Genomic DNA, 7,422 nt, shown 5'->3' with positions numbered 1-7,422 from the left:
TGACGTGATTCAGATCACCGATGTCCAAGTGCTGAACGGACATCACCTCCGCGTTCAACACACGTACGGGACGGGAGACGTCTCCTCCTTCTTGATCCAGCAAGGGGGAAGGAGAGGTTGAGGAAGATCGCTCCAACGGCAGCACGACGGCGTGGTGGTGTTGGTGCAGCAGTACTCCGACAGGGCTTCGCAAGCGCGTAATGGAGGAGGAGAGGTGTTGGGAGGGGAGGGGCTGCGCCTTGGAGGTGTGTACCGCAGCCCTCCCCTCACCCCTCTATATATAGGGGAAGGGGCAAGGGGGCCGACCCCTCTAGATGGGATCTAGAGGCGGGGGGCGGCCAGGGAGGGGAGGCTTGCCCCCCCAAGCAAGGGGGGCGCCCCCCTTAGGGTTTCCCCCCCAACCCTAGGCGCATGGGCCCAAGGTGGGGGGCGCGCCCAGCCCTCCAGGGGCTGGCTCCCTCCCCTTTGCGGCCCATGTGGCCCTCCGGGAAGGGTGTCCCCTCCCGGTGGACCCCCGGAACCCCTCCGGTGGTCCCGGTACATTACCGATATACCCCCGAAACTTTCCGGTGTCCGTATGATAACTTCCCATATATAAAACTTCACCTCCGGACCATTCCGGAACTCCTCGTGACGTCCGAGATCTCATCCGGGACTCTGAACAACATTCGGTAGTCACATACTAGTCTTCCTAATAACCCTAGCATCACCGAACCTTAAGTGTGAAGACCCTACGGGTTCGGGAGACATGCAGACATGACTGAGACCACTCTACGGTCAATAACCAACAGCGGGATCTGGATACCCATGTTGGCTCCCACATGCTCCTCAATGATTTCATCGGTTGAACCACGATGTCGAGGATTCGATCAAACCCCGTATGCAATTCCCTTTGTCAATCGGTACGTTACTTGCCCGAGACTCGATCGTCGGTATCCCAATACCTTGTTCAGTCTCGTTACCGGCAAGTCACTTTACTCGTACCGTAATGCATGATCCCGTGGCCAACACCTTGGTCACCTTGAGCTCATTATGATGATGCATTACCGAGTGGGCCCAGAGATACCTCTCCGTCATACAGAGTGACAAATCCCAGTCTCGATCCGTGTCAACCCAACAGACACTTTCGGAGATACCTGTAGTGCACCTTTATAGTCACCCAGTTACGTTGTGACATTTGATACACCCAAAGCACTCCTACGGTATCCGGGAGTTACACGATCTCATGGTCGAAGGAAGAGATACTTGACATTGGCAAAGCTCTAGCATACGAACTACACAATCTTTGTGATATGCTTATGATTGGGTCTTGTCCATCACATCATTCTCCTAATGATGTGATCCCGTTATCAACGACATCCAATGTCCATAGCCAGGAAACCATGACTATCTGTTGATCACAACGAGCTAGTCAACTAGAGGCTCACTAGGGACATATTGTGGTCTATGTATTCACACGTGTATTACGATTTCCGGATAATACATTTATAGCATGAATAAAAGACAATTATCATGAACAATGAAATATAATAATACTTTTATTATTGCCTCTAGGGCATATTTCCAACAGTCTCCCACTTGCACTAGAGTCACCAATCTAGTTACATTGTGATGAATCGAACACCCATAGAGTTCTGGTGTTGATCATGTTTTGCTCGCGAGAGAGGTTTAGTCAACGGATCTGCGACATTCAGATCCGTATGTACTTTGCAAATTTCTATGTCTCCATCTTGAACATTTTCACGGATGGAGTTGAAACGACGCTTGATGTGCCTGGTCTTCTTGTGAAACCTGGGCTCCTTGGCAAGGGCAATAGCTCCAGTGTTGTCACAGAAGAGTTTGATCGGCCCCGACGCATTGGGTATGACTCCTAGGTCGGTGATGAACTCCTTCACCCAAATCGCTTCTTGCGCTGCCTCCGAGGCTGCCATGTACTCCGCTTCACACGTAGATCCCGCCACGACGCTCTGCTTGCAGCTGCACCAGCTTACTGCTCCACCATTCAACATATACACGTATCCGGTTTGTGACTTAGAGTCATCCAGATCTGAGTCGAAGCTAGCGTCGACGTAACCCTTTACGACGAGCTCTTCGTCTCCTCCATAAACGAGAAACATGTCCTTTGTCCTTTTCAGGTACTTCAGGATATTCTTGACCGCTGTCCAGTGTTCCTTGCCGGGATTACTTTGGTATCTTGCTACCAAACTTACGGCAAGGTTTACATCAGGTCTGGTACACAGCATGGCATACATAATGGATCCTATGGCTGAAGCATAGGGGATGACACTCATCTCTTCTTTATCTTTTGCCGTGGTCGGTGACTGAGCCGAGCTCAATCTCACACCTTGTAACATAGGCAAGAACCCTTTCTTGGACTGATCCATTTTGAACCTTTTCAAAATCTTATCAAGGTATGTGCTTTGTGAAAGACCTATGAGGCGTCTCGATCTATCTCTATAGATCTTGATGCCTAATATATAAGCAGCTTCTCCAAGGTCCTTCATTGAAAAACACTTATTCAAGTAGGCCTTACTGCTGTCCAGAAGTTCTATATTATTTCCCATCAATAGTATGTCATCTACATATAACATGAGAAATGCTACAGAGCTCCCACTCACTTTCTTGTAAACGCAGGCTTCTCCATAAGTCTGCATACACCCAAACGCTTTGATCATCTCATCAAAGCGAATGTTCCAACTCCGAGATGCTTGCACCAGCCCATAAATGGATCGCTGGAGCTTGCATACTTTGTTAGCGTTCTTAGGATCGACAAAACCTTCCGGCTGCATCATATACAGCTCTTCCTTCAGATGTTCGTTAAGGAATGCCGTTTTGACGTCCATCTTCCATATCTCATAATCATAGTATGCGGCAATTGCTAACATGATTCGGACGGACTTCAGCTTCGCTACGGGAGAGAATGTCTCGTCGTAGTCAATCCCTTGAACTTGTTGATAACCCTTAGCGACAAGTCGAGCCTTATAAATGGTAACATTACCATCCGCGTCCGTCTTCTTCTTAAAAATCCATTTGTTTTCTATCGCTCGCCGATCATCGGGAAAGTCTGTCAAAGTCCATACTTTGTTTTCATACATGGATTCTATCTCGGATTTCATGGCTTCAAGCCATTTGTTGGAATCTGGGCCCGCCATCGCTTCTTCATAGTTCGAAGGTTCACCGTTGTCTAACAACATGATTTCCAGGACAGGGTTGCCGTACCACTCTGGTGCGGAACGTGTCCTTGTGGACCTACGAAGTTCAGTAGCAACTTGATCCGAAGTACCTTGATCATCATCATTGTTTTCCTATTCAGTTGGTGTGGGCATCATAGGAACATTTTCCTGAGCTGCACCACTTTCCCGTTCGAGAGGTAGTACTTCATCGAGTTCTACTTTCCTCCCACTTACTTCTTTCGAGAGAAACTCTTTTTCCAGAAAGCATCCGTTCTTGGCAACAAAGATCTTGCCCTTGGATCTTAAGTAGAAGGTATACCCGACAGTTTCCTTAGGGTATCCTATGAAGACGCATTTTTCCGACTTGGGTTCGAGCTTTTCAGGTTGAAGTTTCTTGACATAAGCATCGCATCCCCAAACTTTTAGAAACGACAGCTTAGGTTTCTTCCCAAACCATAATTCATATGGTGTCGTTTCAACGGATTTAGACGGTGCCCTATTTAAAGTGAATGTAGCTGTCTCTAGAGCGTATCCCCAAAATGATAGCGATAAATCGGTAAGAGACATCATAGACCGCACCATATCCAATAGAGTGTGATTACGACGTTCGGACACACCGTTTCGCTAAGGTGTTCTAGGCGGCGTGAGTTGTGAAATGATTCCACATTTCTTTAAGTGTGTACCAAATTCGTGACTTAAGTATTCTCCTCCACGATCTGATCGTAGGAACTTTATCTTTCGGTCACGTTGATTCTCTACCTCATTCTGAAATTCCTTGAACTTCTCGAAGGTCTCAGACTTGTGTTTCATTAAGTAGACATACCCATATCTACTCAAGTCCTCAGTGAGAGTGAGAACATAACGATATCCTCCGCGAGCCTCAACGCTCATTGGACCGCACACATCAGTATGTATGATTTCCAACAAGTTGGTTGCTCACTCCATTGTTCCGGAGAACGGAGTCTTGGTCATTTTGCCCATGAGGCATGGTTCGCATGTGTCAAACAATTCATAATCAAGAGACTCTAAAAGTCCATCAGCATGGAGCTTCTTCATGCGCTTGACACCAATGTGACCAAGGCGGCAGTGCCACAAGTATGTGGGACTATCGTTATCAACTTTACATCTTTTGGCATCCACACTATGAACATGTGTAATATTACGCTCGAGATTCATTAAGAATAAACCATTGACCATCGGAGCATGACCATAAAACATATCTCTCATATAAATCGAACAACCATTATTCTCAGACTTAAATGAGTAGCCGTCTTGTATTAAACGAGATCCAGATACAATGTTCATGCTCAAACTTGGCACTAAATAACAATTATTAAGGTTCAAAACTAATCCCGTGGGTAAATGTAGAGGCAGCGTGCCGACGGCGATCACATCGACTCTGGAACCATTCCCGACGTGCATCGTCACCTCGTCCTTCGCCAGTCTCCGTTTATTCCGCAGCTCCTGCTGTGAGTTACAAATATGATCAACGGCACCGGTATCAAATACCCAGGAGTTACTACGAGTACTGGTAAGGTACACATCAATTACATGTATATCAAATATACCTTTGGTGTTGCCGGCCTTCTTATCCGCTAAGTATTTGGGGCAGTTCCGCTTCCAGTGACCCTTCCCCTTGCAATAAAAGCACTCAGTCTCAGGCTTGGGTCCATTCTTTGACTTCTTCCCGGTAACTGGCTTACCGGGCGCGGCAACATCCTTGTCGTCCTTCTTGAAGTTCTTCTTGCCCTTGCCCTTCTTGAACTTAGTGGTCTTATTGACCATCAACACTTGATGTTCTTTCTTGATTTCAGCCTCTGCTGACTTCAGCATCGAGAACACTTCAGGAATGGTCTTCACCATCCCCTGCATGTTGTAGTTCATTACAAAGCTCTTGTAGCTTGGTGGGAGCGACTGGAGGATTCTGTCAATGACCGCCTCATCTGGGAAGTTAATGTTCAGCTGGGTCATACGGTTGTGCAACCCAGACATCTTTAGGATGTGCTCACTGACAGAACTGTTTTCCTCCATCTTACAACTGTAGAACTTGTCGGAGACATCATATCTCTCGACCCGAGCATGAGCTTGAAAAACTAGTTTCAGCTCTTCGAACATCTCATATGCTCCGTGATGCTCAAAACGCTTTTGGAGCCCCGGTTCTAAGCTGTAAAGCATGCCGCATTGAACGAGGGAGTAATCATCAGCACAAGTTTGCCAAGCATTCATAATGTCTTGGTTCTCTGGGACGGGAGCGTCACCTAGCGGTCCATATAGGACATATTGCTTTCTGGCAGCTATGAGGATGATCCTCAGGTTCCGGACCCAGTCCGTATAGTTGCTGCCATCATCTTTCAGCTTGGTTTTCTCTAGGAACGCGTTGAAGTTCATGTTGACATGAGCGTTGGCCATTTGATCTACAAGACATATTTGCAAAGGTTTTAGACTAAGTTCATGATAATTAAGTTCTAATCAAATTATGAACTCCCACTTAGATTAGACATCCCTCTAGTCATCTAAGTGTTACACGATCCGAGTCGACTAGGCCGTGTCCGATCATCACGTGAGACGGACTAGTCATCGTCGGTGAACATCTTCATGTTGATCGTATCTTCCATACGACTCGTGTTCGACCTTTCGGTCTCCGTGTTCCGAGGCCATGTCTGCACATGCTAGGCTCGTCAAGTTAACCCTAAGTGGCTTTGCTGTGTAAAACTGTCTTACACCCGTTGTATGTGAACGTAAGAATCCATCACACCCGATCATCACGTGGTGCTTAGAAGCGACGAACTATAGCAACGGTGCACAGTTAGGGGAGAACACTTCTTGAAATTTTTATAAGGGATCATCTTATTTACTACCATCGTCCTAAGTAAACAAGATGCATAAACATAATAAACATCACATGCAATTATATAGTTGTGACATGATATGGCCAATATCATATAGCTCCATTGATCTCCATCTTCGGGGCTCCATGATCATCTTGTCACCGGCTTGACACCATGATCCTCATCATCATGATCTCCATCATCGTGTCTTCATGAAGTTGTCACGCCAACGACTACTTCTACTTCTATGCCTAACACGTTTAGCAATAAAGTAAAGTAGTTTACATGGCGTTCTTCAATGACACGCAGGTCATACAAAAAATAAAGACAACTCCTATGGCTCCTGCCGGTTGTCATACTCATCGACATGCAAGTCATGAATCCTATTACAAGAACATGATCTCATACATCACAATTCATCATTCATCACAACTTCTGGCCATATCACATCACATGATCAATTGCTGCAAAAACAAGTTAGACGTCCTCTAATTGTTGTTGCATCTTTTACGTGGCTGCAATTGGGTTCTAGCAAGAACGTTTTCTTACCTACGAATAACCACAACGTGATTTTGTCAACTTCTATTTACCCTTCATAAGGACCCTTTTCATCGAATCCGCTTCAACTAAAGTGGGAGAGACAGACACCCGCCAGCCACCTTATGCAACTAGTGCATGTCAATCGGTGGAACCGGTCTCACGTAAGCGTACGTGTAAGGTTGGTCCAGGCCGCTTCATCCCACAATACCGCTGAAGCAAGAAAAGACTAGTAGTGGCAAGCAAGTTGACAAGATCCACGCCCACAACAAAATTGTGTTCTACTCGTGCATTAGAGAACTACGCATAGACCTAGCTCTGATCCCACTGTTGGGGAACGTTGCAGAAAATTAAAATTTTTCCTACGGTTTCACCAAGATCCATCTATGAGTTCATCTAAGCAACGAGTCAAGGGAGTGAGTTTGCATCTACATACCACTTGTAGATCGCGTGCGGAAGCTTGCAAGGGGATGGTGATGATGGAGTCGTACTCGACGTGATTCAGATCACCGATGTCCAAGTGCTGAACGGACAGCACCTCCGCGTTTAACACACGTACGGGACGGGAGACGTCTCCTCCTTCTTGATCCAGCAAGGGGGAAGGAGAGGTTGAGGAAGATCGCTCCAACGGCAGCACGACGGCGTGGTGGTGTTGGTGCAGCAGTACTCCGACAGGGCTTCGCAAGCGCGTAACGTAGGAGGAGAGGTGTTGGGGAGGGGAGGGGCTGCGCCTTGGAGGTGTGTACCGCAGCCCTCCCCTCACCCCTCTATATATACGGGAAGGGGCAAGGGGGGCCGACCCCTCTAGATGGGATCTAGAGGGGGGGCGGCGGCCAGGGAGGGGAGGCTTGCCCCCCAAGCAAGGGGGGCGCCCCCCTTAGGGT

The sequence above is a fragment of the Triticum dicoccoides genome, chromosome 6B, assembly GCF_002162155.2.
Source record: "Triticum dicoccoides isolate Atlit2015 ecotype Zavitan chromosome 6B, WEW_v2.0, whole genome shotgun sequence".
In the NCBI taxonomy this organism is placed as follows: domain Eukaryota; kingdom Viridiplantae; phylum Streptophyta; class Magnoliopsida; order Poales; family Poaceae; genus Triticum; species Triticum dicoccoides.
This window is presented reverse-complemented; position numbering follows the sequence as displayed.